We start from the raw sequence: 17906 nt of genomic DNA on the forward strand, positions 1-17906 counted from the left end.
ACGGCATTATCTTAAAGAATTTACTCCTCAACAGATTAAGTTAAGTCAAGTCAAGTCAGTTTTATTTGTATAGCGCATTTAACATGCACAGAGTGCAACCCAAAGCGCTCCACATATAAGACATTGTCATTGACACAGACTAACAAAGACAATAGCAGACGGAGTGGCGTGGTCGCCAGAGTACCTGTGACACCAAGACATAGAACTACATTTAAGAAATAACAAACACAAAAGATGCCGGACGGAGCAGCGTAGTCGCCAGCGTACCTGTGACATCAAGACATACAAGACAGACAACAAACAAATTAAATCAATAAAAATTAAAAATAAAATTAGTCCAATTTCCAACTGGCTGAAAATGTCCAAGGGCAATGATGACTCGCGTGAAACTGCGCACAGCTGTGTCTACACAATCGATGCAACGCCCACAAAGTTACACTCACTGGCAGTCTGGAGATAACGTTAACGTTAGGCCTTGTTAGTCTGGAGATCACTAGAAGCATAACAGTCCGAAGTCTTGGGCGATCTTGTAGATCAGCAACTCGGTGGACTTTTTACAGACTCCAGGCTGTTGGCATAGCAGCTCACAGGTCAGAAACAGCTTGACGGCCTCGGCAGATCCTTCGCAGAGTAGCTCCAGCTGCTGTCCCGAGAAATCCCCTCGACCAGACAGTGAAGTGCAGCACCGGCTCACAGATGGATGGGAAGGATGTCAGAGGCCCAGAGCAAAAGCTAACGTTAGCCATAGCAAGCTCCCAATGGACAAACGTTAATAACATCAGCCGACTTGAAAGCAGTAAAAAAGACTAAGAGAATAACACAAAAACTATAAAAAATAACGAAAATAAAGAGAGAAAACATTTAACTAGACAAATCAATATAAAAAATAAACATGACATTACATAAAATTACGAACATTACATAAAAACAAACAAAAACATGATGCCAGATGGAGCGGCGTGTCTCGCCAGCATCCCCGTAACCTAGCAACCAAGGTTAAAGGTGCTCTGGGTTGCGATGTTGAGTAATGTCACTTCTGTTGACTTTCAAACAAAACAGAGCTCGCTCATTCCTTCTCCTCCCTCCTGTGCAACTAAAACTCTCCTGAACACACATCTCGTCGTTGAATGGCTGGAAAAGTTTGTTAGGTTTCATGGTCCAGGCTGCACCAGGCTGTTTTTTTGCCGTTTTTGGAGGCTGGGCTGTCTACAGAGACCTTGATTGGTTTTACAGTGTATCCATTGGACAGGCAGCTATTGTAGCGGATTGTGAGATGGTTGCTGTATGTGACAAAAAATGTTTAGCTTAGAGACCGCGTGACATCGCTTAGAGCACAGGATATTGGCACATTTGTGTCTCGAGAGTCAATTGCAGCAACCTCTATAGACACAATTTCATGAAGAAAAATGTAATAACAATGCAGCATGTCAAATTTTATTTAGTGAGTTTTTACATCAGAACATATTAGCACAAGGGGGGGGCGTCTTACTTCACTGTCCCTTCCAAATAAAGGCAAACAGCCCCAAACATATATTTATTTATTTATTAAAAGAACATATTAGCACAAAATAGTTTTGACTGCTGAATTCTGATTGGTCGTTGGCAGCCATTTTGTTGAGTGAGCCAAATGAAACTTGAGGAGTGAGCAAATGTGGCCAAGAGTAAACATAACAAATTTAAAATCTGTAGCTTAAGTAGTGCTTGGGATACAGAAATGCATCAATTACAGACCCCCTGCCCTGTCACGCAAGAGCCTCATGCTTATACATCCTTCGTACATTCACATGGATCCTTGATTTAGTATCTTTTACTGTCCTTCGTGGATTTGTTATTTTATCGTCCTGTTTATGTTGTAGTGTATGTTGTGATGTCTTAAGCTACTGGGACCTTGAATTCCCCTTGGGGATCAATAACGTATATATCTATCAATCTATCTGTTATGTACCTTCATCCAAGTTCTTGTGGTGGATTTAAAAATGAAAATGTTGCACACTGTGCTTTCATTAAGGAATAACCATTAAAACTGACAATGTCATTCACTAGTTCCGCAGTTTGATCCATGTCAATTACATGCCAGTTCTGTCAAATGGGAGATCATCAAATCAGGGAAAAGCAGAACTTCACTGATTTTTTAGTAAACAAATATAGTCTGATAAAAACTAAAATACAGCTGTTTCGAACAAAAATTAAATTCATACATTTCTTCTATCCCAGATTCATCTGATCTATCCAAGTAAGTTTGGTAACTCAGAATAAATTCCAGATTTAGGTGGTTCTCAAAGATAAAATATAGATTTTTGCGACAGTTCAGTTTGTTCTTATTCATTTTTTTCATCAATAAAATAATTGAATGGGGATACGCAAGGCATAAAATCAATTAAGGTCATTTAGGCAGCGGTAACGTTTCCCAGACCGTAGGATACAGAAGAGGCAGTTGTTGGGGTGACTGGGATCCCTGATAATTTTCTTGTTCTCGACTGACATCTCCTTATGTAAATTTCCTGTAGGTTGGGTAGGGCACTTCTGGTGGTACGTTCAGCTGATCTTACTACTCTCTTCAGAGCTTTACGGTCTAGCTCAGGGCTATTTCCATACCAAGCTGTTATACTGCCAGTGATAACACTTTCAATGGTGGTTCTGTAAAAGTTCTTCAGTAGTTGTTGAGGTAGCTTGAAGTACTTGAGGCGTCTGAGGTGGAAAAGACGCTGATGACCCTTTTTCACCAGTGAATTAATGTGCTTGGTCCAAGTCAGGTCTTCAGTAATATGGACTCCAAAAAAACTCTCTACCCTTTCCACTTGAGTCATTGATCATAAGTGGTTGATACATCTTATGCTGATCACGCCTGAAATCTATAAACATCTCCTTGGTCTTCGTAACATTCAGGAGGAGGTTGTTTTCCTGGCACCAGTTGGATAACCTGTCTACTTCACTCAAGTAAACCTGCTCATTGTTCTTTGAAATGAGGCCAACTACTGCTGTGTCATCAGCAAACTTGACAAAGATGTTGGAATCATGTACTGCTGTACAATCGTATGTGTAGAGGGAATACAACAATGGACTTAAAACACATCCCTGTGGCGCTCCTGTATTGAGAGTAAGGGATGAAGAGATGTGACTACCCACCCGCACAGCCTGGGGTCTACCAGTCAGGAAGTTAAAAGTCCATTTACACAGAGATGAATTCAGTCCAAGATCTTCCAACTTCATGAGTAGTAATACAGGTTTGATTGTATTAAATGCTGAGCTAAAATCTATAAACAGCATTCTCACATAATTCCCCTCCCTGTTATCAAGGTGGGCTAATGCAGTATGCAGTATACAATTGATGGCATCATCAGTAGATCTATTAGTCCGATATGCAAACTGCAAGGGACCTAGATTTAAGGGCAATAATGAGCAAATGTCATTTTTGACCAACCTCTCAAAGCACTTCATGGCTATAGACGTCAGAGCAACTGGACGGTAGTCTTACAGGCCAGCAGGATGTGAATTCTTTGGAACAGGAACAATTGTTGATCTTTTAAAACCTGAGTGATGTCCTCCGCGTTTTGGTCAAAGCGCGCGTAGAATGTGTTGAGCTCATCTGCCAGCGAGGGGTCAGCGTTCACAATGGTGGAAGTTGGTGATTTGTACAGTGGGCATCGCTTTCAAATGACCACTTCAGTCGCGCATTACGAGGCGTGAAGCTGCATGAAGCTTTATTACCACTTTCAGCCACTGTGCGTCGCTCTGCCACTGTACATCGCTCTGCCTGCCGCCCCTTCTGAAAAATAAGGAGGCTACATAATTGTTGCCGAGAGTAATCCCAGCCTATGAACTCAATAACAAAATAAATCATGCATAATTAAACATTACCTCGATTTAGGCTACTTGGGTATGGCTTAAGGCTTGAATACACGGTGGTAACGAAAATCAAAATCGAAATTTGCTGTCTACATTATTGTCAGTGTTGGGGGTAACGCAACTACGCAAATCAAAACAGTGTCTTGTGTGATAATTGAGCCAGTAGAGAAATAAGTGTTCAGAATTAATCTGTAGCCTTGGGTAGGCTTCTGCAGAAAACAATGTTGTTGCCGATTTAATACTATCTGGCAACGTTTATAGAGGCTTAGACAACTATGACCCACATTTTGGTTTCGTAAATTAATTTGCCCTACTTCTTGACTGCAATGTAGTCAATTGACTGCTTGACATGTCATTTTTATTTTTCTGTACAATAAACAAATACATCCGCTTTATGCGCAGAATTACATTCATATTTGGCTGACTTCTGCAGACGCGCAAAAAAACACTGCCAGGCCATCCTTAAAAATATTTTCGTTTGCCGTAACCCTTACCGACCCTGTCAATTTAGAACTGACCCAAATATTTATTTTTTCCCCTTTTAGTCCGACCGACTTGCCGGTTGTAAACTTGCGTTAAGACCGACCGATTTTTTTTTACTCTAAACAACCAATACAAATAAAATACTATTCATTTTAGTAGGACGATATGAGTCTGTTGCATTTCGTTAGATGTCCGAGTCACGCATAATGTTTGAAAACCACTGGCTCGTAATCACAATAATTTCACACACGACAGTTGGATACTTCATCATGTTCCCATGCCTACATTTTGGTGATAGAGATCGTTAAAACAATAAAGTATGGCTCTCCGTTTGGGACATCGAAAACTTATATTTTTAATAGGGTAGACTACCGTGGGAGATGCTGACTTGCAAAGGCCTCGGGATAACACGTTATCTCCACTATCATCAGTCAATGCCCCCTTGATCAAAGTGGGGAATGAAAGAAAAAGTTTGAGAACCACTGGCTTAACAAGTTACCTGCAGTCCAGAACACACAGCATATTGCAACAGAAAGTTGCCTTTATAATCAACTACTATTTGTTCCAACAGCATTCAAACAAAGCCTTTATAAAAGTGAAAAAAAAAGTATTCCATAAGAAGTAAAATAAAATACTGTTACTGTAGTAACTGTATCCCAAGCTTCAGCTCCCCACGTCTGTGACAGGCAGACGTGACACCGCTAAATTCTCAGCTTGTTTATACCCCACACTGAACGCGTAAGACCGCTAGGCCCATCACTGTGGGGTGCGGTAGCCTACTCTCTACACAAGGACGGAAGATGATGAATAACTGAATAAAAAGGCCTAGCCTAAATGAATCAAGAGTAAGGCAAAACAAATAGCCTAGTAGCTTATAATGAAACATACGGATTGATGTAGTATCTTTGTAACATTATTCAATTAGGCCTAATCTGTTACTATGCCTATGCCTACGTTTGCAAAAGAGAGCATTTTAATTTGATTCACAATAATGTTACATTTAATTTACATGTTGACAATGAGTAGCCTAGTTACAGTGCATGAAAATGCACTGTACTGTTCTTCCTAGGCAACTTCTTATTACAGTGCATGAAAATGCACTGTACTGTTCTTCCTAGGCTTCTTAGAGTGCATGGAAATGCACTCTACTGTTCTTCCTAGGCTTCTTCTTCTTATTACAGTGCATGAAAATGCACTGTACTGTTCTTCCTAGGCAACTTCTTATTACAGTGCATGAAAATGCACTGTACTGTTCTTCCTAGGCTTCTTAGAGTGCATGGAAATGCACTCTACTGTTCTTCCTAGGCTTCTTCTTCTTATTACAGTGCATGAAAATGCACTGTACTGTTCTTCCTAGGCATTTTATTCTTATTATACTTCTTCTTCTAACGTGTTTAATGCAGCTTCAACCGTTAAACGTAGAAACTTCATTCAAACTTTGTTACGTAGGTCTTACTTGTGTCATAGGGGCTATGTATTTTTCAACTTTGTAACTTTTATACTTTTTAAACTATTAACTAGAAAAGCATTTCCTGAAGGAAATACAGTGCATGAAAATGCAAAAAATATGATGTAAAATATCATACAGAGTAAAAACAAACTATATTGGTTGCTAGGTAGATGAGGTTTAATTATAGTTGGAGTGACTGAACAGTTAAATAGGTGGATAGTTTATATGGTTAAATGATTTGCTTGGTAGATAAGGTTTAATATAGTTGGAATGATTGAACGGTTAAATAGGTGGATAATACTTAACTTTAGTAGTTATGCTAACTAGCATGTTAGCAATGCTAACATGCTAACTATGTTAACCATGTTACTTAGCTAACTTAGCTAATCATTTTTAACAGTTATGTTAACTATGCTCACTAGCATGCTAATATGCTAGCATGCTAACTATGCTAACCATGTGACTTAGCTAACTTAGCTAATCATTTTTAACAGTTTTGCTAAAAATGCTAACTAGCATGCTAACATATTAGCATGCTAACTATACTAACCATGTGACTTAGCTAACTTAGCTAATCATTTTTAGCAGTTTTAAAAAAAATGCTAACTAGCATGCTAACTAGCATGCTAGCATGCTAACTATGCTAACCATGTGACTTAGCTAACTTAGCTAATCATTTTTAGCAGTTTTGCTAAATATGCTAACTAGCATGCTAACATGTTAGCATGCTAACTATGCTAACCATGTGACTTAGCTAACTTAGCTAATCATTTTTAGCAGTTTTGCTAAAAATGCTTGCTAGCATGCTAACTATGCTAACCAAGTTACTTAGCTAACTTAGCTAACTAGCTACAGTGGGTAGGAGTCATAGTTGATGACAAGTAACAGTTACAATGGCTGAACAGTTAAAAAGTTCAGTAGTTTAAAGGGTTAAATTGTTTAACAGTGAAATATTGTAGTGAGGACTTTTATTTTGAAACAGTTTTTGGCAGAGGAAGCAGCTGAACAGGATGTGTAGTCTTAATAGGGCCAGTTTGTATGCTTAAAGCCTGAGACTGGCAGTTGATGCAGCTGGCCCGAACACCTGCCATAGGATTCTAATTGCTTAACGGCCGTATTGTGATGTCATAATCATAATGTTAAGTCAATGGGGAAATTTTGATTAGTTTTTAATTAATAGTTTAAAAAGTATAAAAGTTACAAAGTTGACAAATACAAAGCTCACATGTCCTAAGTAAGACCTACGTAACATAGTTTGAATGAAGTTTCTACGTTAAACGGTTGAAGCTGCATTAGCTGCGTTAGAATAATAATAATAATAACTAGAAAAGCATTTCCTGAAGGAAATACAGTGCATGCCAGAATCTGTCGTTCTGTCCATGCAATGTACAGAGAGAGATTCAGCAGGCTGAATTGCATGGTCCGGCACTGACGGTGTTAACTACGTCTCAGTTAGGCAGAGATGTTACAGTCACGTATGTCTCTTTGGTATTTAAATCGTGCCCTTATGTCATCCACCTTATTATCCAGAGATTGGACATTGGCTAATAGGACACTTGGCAACGACGGGCGGTGAGCTGAGTTGCCAAAAAGTCCATTGTTTTCCAGAAAACCAATGTCAATCAGTGCCTGGCGACTATACGTTACACGGCCCAGTGCAGTTGGTGTAAATAAAATAAATAAAATAATGGAAAATATTAAATAATAGCACAGTGTGGTAGGAGCCCGCAGATAGGCGTCCTAAACATAAACAGAACGTAGAAAAATGCTTATAATATAAGCTAATATTGCCAAAATTTATTTGAAGGGTATGGTACCACTGGTGGGGGTTTCATGGGGGTCCAAAAACCCTCTCCGGCAGAGGTGACTCTTTTGGAACCCCATATTTGGACCCCCAAATGACCATGTGGGCACTTGATGATCCTAATGGGATTTATACCAGATAAAGATAGATATTTGTTCTTTCTTTTAATGAAATACAATTTTTGACTATGAAGCTCCATAATATGAATTTTATGAAAATATGAAATGAGTACTGCGATAACGATATAACTTGCGATATTTAAATATTTTATATTATATCTCCACCTCATGTTTTTCTCCAACCTCATACGCTGCGTATCCCACGTTATTAGGCTACCGGCATGCAGAGTGCAGCGGAAAGTGAAAGTAAGGGGTTGCGATCGCACAGTCCAACGAAGTAGGCTAAACAACTTTTACAAATAACTCTCTGCTGCTGTCTGGGGCTTTTGCTAAATGCAAATCATGAAATACAAGCCTTACAGTGAAAGTGAGATATCTTCTGATCCTATAACGATAACGAAAGAAATTGTTTATTTTAACACGGGGGAGAAGGACGCATTTGGCGCTGTGTTTGTAACACGTCATCCTTAATAAAACCAAAATATTTCCATATAACAGACATGCTTTTCCTTTTAGTCACCAATTCCGGTAACACTTTCTATGAAGGTTGTATTTATAGCGCCCTATGAATGCATTCATAATGTTTTATAAGGTGTCTATAAAGCATTGTAATGCTCATTATTACTATCTATATGTATTCACAAGTTGTCATAACCAACTTCATGATGCATTATGACAGCTAATCATGAAAGATTATAATTTTAATCTGAACAATGCATTAGAAATATGTCAAGATCTGCCTACTCACTTGTCAGTTTTATGATGCATCATAAACTTTGCTTTGCTAAATGCATATAGTGATGCATAAAGAGTTTTGACTTCTACTGTAGTCCTTATCTATAGCTATAAGTATATGTAATAAAGTTATAATAACTTATACACTGCAAAAAATGAAATCTAACCAAGTGTTATTAATCTTATATTAAGATTAAAAAATCTATTTGGTATTGTTTTTAGTATGAAAAGACTTACCTAGCGCCCTCTCAAAAGAACATTTTGACTTAATTTAAGAAGACTTTGACTTATTTTAAGGAGTCTTATCAAGACAAATTTGCTCAACGCACTGGCAGACAAATTTGCTTGTTTTTAGGACACATTTGCTTAACGCACTGGCAGACAAATTTGCTTGTTTTCAGGGTTAGATGTCTTAAAATAAGTCAAACTTTTTTTAAATCAAGTCAAATGTTTTCACAAGAAAGCGCTAGGTAAGTCTCTTTATACTGAAAACAATACCAACTAGTTTTTTTTATCTTGATATAAGATTAATAACACTTGGTGAGATTTTGTTAGATAAGCAATTTTTGCAGTGTACATCTCCGTATTGTTTTTAGTATAAAGACACTTACCTAGCACTTTCTCATGAAATCATTTGACTTAAAATAAGTCAAACTTTTCTTAAATTATGACATCTCATCCTGAAAACAAGCAAATTTGTCTGCCAGTGCGTTAAGCAAATTTGTCCTAAAAACAAGCAAATTTGTCTGCCAGTGCGTTGAGCAAATTTGTCTTGATAAGACTCCTTAAAATAAGTCAAAGTCTTCTTAAATTAAGTCAAAATTATCTTTCGAGAGAGCGCTAGGTAAGTCTTTTCATACTAAAAACAATACCAAATAGATTTTTTGATCTTAATATAAGATTATCAACACTTGGTTAGATTTCATTTTTTGCAGTGTACAGCACACAATTATAAACAGCTATGCAATATCATAAGTGTTATTTGTCTGCTCTAAGTAAAGTGACAAGAATATGACCCTATAATTAACAGATATAAGTTCACTGAGTAATTAAAGGGTGCAATGAACTAAGTACCGAATCTAGCATCTTTACCCCATATGCACAATATTATAAATTACTATGTTAATGTCATAGGTGTTATTTGTCAGCTTTAGGTAAAGTAGAGCAAATGAGGTGTTGTTATAAATAGATATAAGGTTATTATAAACAAATATGAGGCACAATGAAATGAGGGCCTGGACAGTAAAGACAAAAGGAATCCATTTAGTTCACTTTATTTTCATTATTCAGCATTTATTATCAATGCTCTGAGCACATTACACAAACACAGGCCAAAAAAGTGGCACGGCATGGTCCTATATTTTGTGGTGGTGGTTATTATTGGAATAAAACTCACAATGCCACTGAAATCTGTCTTGGGTCATTATGAAAGATCGTTCGAATCAAAATAGACCTTTGGTTTAAATGAAAATAAAGTGGACTAAATGCATTTCTTTTGTCTTTACTGTCCAGGCTTTCATTTCATTGTAGGATAATAGGGTCATATTCTTGTCACTTTACTTAGAGCTGACAAATAACACTTATGATATTGCATGGGAGATGTATAAATTATTATAACTTTATTATATATACTTATAGCCATAGATATATAGGACTACAGTAGAAGTCAAAACTCGTTATGCATCACTATACGCATTTAGCAAAGCAAAGTAGTTATGATGCATCATAAAACTGACAAGTGAGTAGGCAGATCTTGACATATTTATAATGCATTATTCAGATTAAAATTACAATCATTCATAATTAGCTGTCATAATGCATCATGAAGTTGGTTATGACGACTTGTGAATACATATAGATGGTAATAATGAGCGTTACAATGCTTTATAGACACCTTATAAAACATTACATTATAACGGTATTACAGTATTACGTTATATAAATACAACCTTCATAGAAAGTGTTACCCCAATTCCTCTTCACCCAAGTGTAACTTACCTCGCTCGAATGCGCACGGCACAGAAAATTTATCGAAAATTAAGTAATCTTTGCGGTATGTGCATCACAATATAATATGATAACGACAACGATAGATTTTAGATATATCGTGCAGCCCTAACCCAGATCGCACGAGGGGGAGTCAAAATCCCCCTTTATGCAGACCAGATGTAGCGACTGTTCCATAGAAGTCTATGGCCATAGCTCAGAATGTCACCACATATGCATATAAGATTTTGGTTCTATAGAGTTAGGAATGGGAATTTTGGGCACACTTTCATGATCCTCAAACCCTTCTGAACATTTCAGGTAAATTTTTTTGCATTTTTGAGCATTCCAGTTATTTATACTGCTGCTTTTGGCCGGTTGCTATGTTCGCTCATCAATACGTCAACAACACACCTCTGCAGACAAGGGCCCGTTGCACAAAAGCAGAATTAAGACATCCGGGATAAGTTACTGAGCTGCGCTCAATAAATCCAAAACAAGAGCATACAGGCTTGATTGGTTGCACAAAGACCAAGCCAGGATGAGCAGACAAGGACTCATCAAGCCAGGTGAAATCTATCCTGCGCTCACGGCTCCCTCAAATAGACCCTGCCACCGATCAGATTCACTGATTCACCATGGCAACTAGAGCGGCTTCATTGCTTCTTCTACGGTGTAAAGTAGGTAGCGATAGCTTTTTCACAACAGCAACAAACAGCAACCACCACTACGCGCTAAATGGTTACGGCGCTCCCATGACGTCACATTGTCGCGTGACAGGTCGGGAATGGCGAGTATGTAAAAGTTAATTAATGATCACAAACATTTAAATAATGACAGTGTGTCTAGTTATATGTAATAACAATGGTAGTGTAGTGGGCAGTGGAATAACTATTGTTTTCCGTTCGTGATGACTGCTGACTGAGATAAGGGATGAGATTAAATAGATCCTGGAACTTAGCCTGGTCTGGAGCAGGCTATCAATTAATCAATCAATCAAAATGTATTTGTATAGCACTTTGTATAGCACCAAAGTGCTTCACATCAGAGACTAAGAATAAAACAGCATATCAAGCAGTTAAAATATTGACATATAGAATTACATAAATAGAATTGTCACACCACTAAAAGCCATTCTAAACAAGTGAGTCTTTAGTTTAGACTTGAAAAGACCAACGTCTGTAATTGTCCGAATATCAGGGGGTATCTTATTCCAGAGTTTCAGGGCAGCAACCGCAAAAGCCTGCTCACCCCATCGTTTGTACCTGGACCTTGGGACCTCTAACACCAATTGGTTAGAAGACCGCAAATACCGGTTGTGCTCACGCAGGGTTAACATCTCGGATAAATATTCTGGGGTCAGGCCATTAAGTAGGCTAACTACACAGAATAAAACGCCATGGTGACTTATACCATAACATATCCTGCTGCCCCCTATCCCGCTTTTGTGCAACCGGATCACGGATAAATTGAGCCAGGATAACCAAGATATCCCGGCTTAATCCCTTAACCTAGTTTTGTGCAATGGGCCCCTGGACTCGATCCCCATTCCGTGCCCATAGACCCAGATAGCAGGGGTGATATTGAAATGATGTTGATTTTCCATCCAAAAACCCCAACAGTGCATGAGCATAGATAGAGAGACATTGAAACAAAATTGGTTTATAGTTTATATTGCCATAATCGATAGAGCATCGATACATAGTTCACTAAAAGATATTGAAAAGTCATGGATGTATGGTTTACTGGGAAATTTTGACGTGGTGATTTAAAAGTAGTGGATTTTTAGTTGACCACGCGACGACGTTTGAACTGTCCGGCGGGAGATCATTTTGAGCAATGGTTCAGTCAGACCAACCGTGTTCAGCTCTCTGTCACTCTCTACCACCTTAATGGTAAGCAAACATTTATTTATCTAACGAAAATGTTTCAATGTGAAATTGTACTACATTAAATTCGGGCATGTTTACAGTCTATGTACATCGTAGCCTAACTTACAAACTCATTCATGCTTGAGTCAACTTAGGCTAGCTACGTTATCGTTGCTGTTGTCAAATTATGGCAGTTCATCATAATGTTATGTTAACGTTAACGTTACTCGGCAGTCTGATTTATAATTAGGCCTTCCTTAACGTTAGTTGTCAGTAAGTTAGAGTTTATTATATTCATATGATTTACATAAAATGTTTGTTGAGTTTAAACTTTACTGTCAAAATGATAGGCTGAAGATGATGTGCTGCTGGCTAACGTGAACCAGCTAGCTAGCCTAAGTTGACTCGCATTTTGAGTTTGTAAGTTAGACAGTAGGCTACGATGTACATAGACGGAATATGATTATTCTAAAGTTTCACTTGTAAGTAGCCTTCAGTTGAACATATTTATCTAACACTGTCTATCTTTCTTCTATTTCTGTTAGGTGCCGCTTCACTCAACTGGATGGTCAGGCTGACTGCAACCGTAGGCCTACTGAATGGATGGCAGGGAAGCACAGCACATGGGAATTATTAATGAAGAAGAGTGAATAAATGCACTTGCTTTTCAAACTGATAACAAGTTGTCAATGGTTATTTATGCAAGCTTTTGTAGCCTAAACCAGACATACCTAGGCCTAGCCAAATGTATCCTGGCTGTAGATAAAGCAGGGTATGAATTTCCCAATATTTTGCCAGATTATAGTGGTTTACTGCGGTTTAATATGAATTGAAATACCATTGAAATCGCATTGATCTTTAGTTTGGTTGTAATTTCAACATTGTTTCAATATTTATTTTAACTGAAATACAATTGAAATCCTACGGAGCCCTCCGGGTGACATGGGGGAAAAAAACATGGGTTAAAAAAAAAAAAAAAAAGTAATGGGGAAAAAAAACATGAAGAAGAAAAAAAAACCGATGCACTTTTGCGAGATCTCGCAAAACTTTTTTTCTACTTTTGGAACTTGCTGGGCTTCCTACTTGACCCCAATAGGCCCACAAACCACTACCGCCAGATGGCAATCGTATCATGATACTATGATTGCTCTATCACTGTTGCGTGTTGTGGGTTTTCTGGACACATTACATAGGCCTATGACACGGGAGGGAGAGGGAGACACCTGCGTGCAGACACGCACACACAGCAGGCTACAATAAATTACCTAACAGACAGCAGCCTAATTTCGAGGTATCACTAATACCTATTAAATAAATGTAAAGGACACAGAACTGTAAGCTCAAATTCAAAAACGTTTGAAGTCTACCCAAACATATGCAAAGGGAATATAAATTGTGTTGCATATAGCCAGCTTAATTAATGTCAATTTAAAGATTATGATTAGCAGTTTCTATGCATTTTTCCATTGATAGTTACAGGAAGCCACGTTGTTGTTTAAACTATTGTTGCTTCTAGCCCACGTTACCTCCAGCTTCACTTGCTGCAGGGACGCACACATTGCATGAGCGATCATAAGCGTTCTATCTCCGATGTAGAACTCAAATGTGTCTTGACGCCGCCGTTTGTAAGATCAGATCAAATAAGACGTTCTAAATGGAACGCGATGTAATTAAGCTGTTCCTTTCCAAGCGTCTTGGAGACTATATCTATATAGTTGATGACACCAAATGAATAAGTATGCTGCAAATGAGCAGACGTGTGAAGCACCGGGCATAACTTAATTTCGCGGCTACGTGGAGCAGTAGTAGGTTAATTGTTGAGGAGGCCCATAGTTTGAGAAAAGCTGCAGATCATAGGCAGAGAAAGCATAATGCTCTGAGAACAGTAGCCAAAGGTTTTCCTGCAGAAACAGGTGCCTTGGTGCACGCACCCCGCTTTCACTTTGACTCCCTGCATTGTGACAAAAACTGTCAGTCAGACAGTGAATTTTGGTTTACTAAATTAGCATAATGCGGTAACAATTATCATTTAAATTCTATCTGAAATCTGCTCACTGCAGACGTTACAATGCAGACCCAAGCAGCAGCATAGCCTTGAAAGACGTACACTTTGAATTTGATCAGAGCGGCTCTGGTTCTTCACCTAACTTGATGTGATTGGCTGGATGACCGTTCAATCAAATCAACAGACCTATTTGTGTCTCTGTGTGTGCGTTATAGATACGGTTCCAACTCTTTACGGGAGCGTTTATTTCCATATTTTACTCTCAATTTAATCTGACAAAAAGTGTGGGGGATAGAATCGTGTTCCAGCAAAACTGTGTACATTATAACACCCACATCCCCCACGCTTGCTACGCGCCTGTGCACGCAGGTGTCTCCCTCTCCCTCCCGTGTCATAAGGCCTATGTAATGTGTCCAGAAAACCCACAACACGCAACAGTGATAGAGCAATCATAGTATCATGATACGATTGCCATCTGGCGGTAGTGGTTTGTGGGCCTATTGGGGTCAAGTAGGAAGCCCAGCAAGTTCCAAAAGTAGAAAAAAAGTTTTGCGAGATCTCGTGTGACCAGCGTTAACGGCAACCTACAAATTTAGAGGGTATAACAATTTCTCTCTAGTTATTACCTGCTCCTAGAGCAGGGCTATTCAACTTCATTACCAAGTGGGCCAGACAGGAAAACCAATGGGTCGTTGTGGGCCACTCAAAATACGGTGTTGCTAAAATTACTCCTATTGTGGCTATTAGAGACATGCGTTCATGAGTATCCAGTTACATTTAATGAGTTAGTAAAATACATTCACACACACAAAAAAACACCACTGGATGTGGTGGACATTATTTTATTCTAAGATACATCAATAGGCTCTTAAATAATTCCAAACAGACATAAGGTGCTTATAGAGCAAATCCATATATAGATTATTTGTCAAATAAACCAGTAAAACAGTATTAGGGGATGGAATATATAACATTCACACCCAACTTCTGTCATAGCTCATATTTTTAAAATAAATCAGTGAAAAAGTATCCTGGCAAACAAGCAGCACTCTAATGCCCCGGTCATATTTCATATTTGTTAAATAAACCACAGTGAAACGTTAACTGCTGCCATTGGTCAATTGTTCTATAGGTTTCCTGATAGCTCTGTTTGAGAGGCACAAGCCGTGCGACATTGTTTATTTTTGATGCCAATCACTGCTGTCATTTTTTTATTGATTTGATCTATAGTCATAGAAGCTAGATTTGAAGGCAGGACGTAGGTAAAATCCAAAGGGGCGCAAGCACCCCGCGGATCAATAGTTGAATAGCCCTCTCCTAGACCTTTTGAGATATTGCCACTGCTCCAACACTAAAAGGCACTGTTAGAATGCTTGGATCAAGCCAGGTTCAGCGTAGGATATTCCACTGCTCACGTTGGTGACCGCACCAGGGCAAGCACACTTTCGCAGTTTCTCCGGAATTTAATGTACTCTAGTTGTTACTGCTATTTTTACTTAATATTAATAAATAATAAAATTGGAACTTGTTGTCGACAACACGTGGCATACAGACCCGTCAATCTCCCACGGTCCATGTAACACATTATCAGTTACATTTTCTATTAAAAAATGTAAAATTGGACAAAATGGATTCAAATTTCTAAAATTGTGTTTTTTCGCTCATTAAACAAATGCATATTTAGGATTTTGGAGTTGTATCCCGATTTTGTATTTGTGTAACTTTGGATAGAAATATGGATAAATCTGAATATTTTTGTCCGTGAAGGACATTAGAATTAACCTGACTCTCGCCAGATGAATTTCGTTCCGCTTAGCTCCACCTAGCTTCACTCACATCCATCTGGGACCTCTTCCATTGAGAGTGATTTCTGCAACCGATTTTATGGTACAGCCAATCAGGACGCAGGGCGGGAGTTTCATAGATGTGAGACTGTTATCAGCGTCACGGGTTGGCTTCGATGTGAGTGGTTGAAGTAGCACGTCAATAGATGACGGACAAGTGGCTTATTCAATCATATGCAAGCATTTTTTGATTAGGCCCAGCCTTCTGAAGCAACACTCCAATGGATTGGTCCCAGATGGATGAGTGGAGCTAGGCGGAATGAAATTCATCTGGCGAGAGTCAGGTTACATTAGAATGAGACTTAGTTTCATAGTTCAGGGAGGTGCATAGCAGGCTTGGGAGAAGGTGGCAGTTGGAGTTGGCAACAATGTAGCAAACTCTTACAACAAAAATAAAAAATGGGTTTGCATTTCATGCTGTTCTTCCAAGAGTGTAATAAATTTGGTGTTTTTATGGAAAAAAACACTATTAGTCCAGCAGCATCTTGCACAAAATAAAGTCCCATGAGAATTTTGGTATGAAAGCAAGCCATTGTCATTCTGTATACACTTAATTATGCTCCAACAGGGTTATGTTTGGTATCAAACTGATCGGTATGAGACCTCCTGCATCACTAGCATGCTTATAATATAACAACAACAATCAAAGTGATTATTTTAAGCAGGTTTGATATGCGGTTTCACTGTGATAATAGCACAACTTTCCTGTGCTATTGCTGGTTAATTTGATATCAAAAGCTTATGATATGCTTGATATACACTCTAGATATTCTACAAAATGTAACCCTGTCCGGTCAGAGCGTTGCGCGCATATGTGGACAAAACAGCAGAGTTAAGGAAATCGGAACAGCTGTTTGTGTCTTGTGCAAAGTCACATCTGGGTAGACCGCTGAATGATCTGAAATGTTACCAAGATGGCCACCAAGGGGTTGGACTTGCCTATAAGGACTTTGATTGAACTCACGGCTCACTGCCTCGATAGAGAGCTGTCTCACTAGACATGACCTTGGATTGGATTGGGTAAAGTGACACTTTTCAAAATAAAAAAACATGGCTCCTGAGTAACCACGTCTAACCAACACAGCTCAACTTTAACCAAGCAGAACATGCTTCTCTTTACGTCCAAAAGATGCATATAGGTCTTTAAAATGACACTTCAGCTATGGTATTTCTATAGGTCTTTTTTTAATGTTTTTTTTTTCTAGATAAGCAAGCATAGGCTGGGCTAGAAATTTCCCACTGAGATCAATTGTGGAATCTTTGTGCCTGTAGCAACGGTCAACTGCAGGTAGTAACTGATGTTACCAAGCTAACATAATGTTTTAGACCTAAGTTTGTCTGGGGGCAAGGTGAGGTGTGAAACTGTGTAACTTGCATTAGACTAGTATATGAGTAAAATTAAGACTGGCCTAACACTACAGACCAGTCAAAAATAGTGTTGTGAAACCGGCCCCAAGAATAAATGGCAATGGCCAAAGGCAATGATGGGCAATCACTGAAACTATACAATTTGCCTTATTCACACAGTGGCCATTGTAAACCAAAACCAGGCTATGGGCTACATAAACCAGAGGATTGTTGTGTTCTATGCATTCTCCAGTAGGTGGCGAGAACACATATGATATAGTCAGTGTACCCCATAGCCTCCTTTTGGTTTATAATGGCCGCTGTGTGAATAAGGCGAATACAGAGGGTTAATATCAGATTATTACACACTCAAGCTTCACAAGTTTGTGCCAAAACTTAAAGCCCATGGTTCAGTA

General features: G+C 38.6%; 1 protein-coding gene across 1 annotated transcript in view; it reads right to left on the minus strand.

Annotated features, from left to right (window-relative positions):
* ercc2 (excision repair cross-complementation group 2) overlaps positions 1-17906 on the minus strand; it is a 144751-nt gene that overhangs the window by 64486 nt on the left and 62359 nt on the right. The window lies entirely within an intron of this gene.

This window comes from Alosa pseudoharengus, unplaced genomic scaffold (genome assembly GCF_046254945.1).
Source record: "Alosa pseudoharengus isolate Yale_2024_CS ecotype anadromous, Long Island Sound unplaced genomic scaffold, YU_APseudo_1.1 YU_APseudo_1.1_scf_13, whole genome shotgun sequence".
NCBI lineage: Eukaryota > Metazoa > Chordata > Actinopteri > Clupeiformes > Clupeidae > Alosa > Alosa pseudoharengus.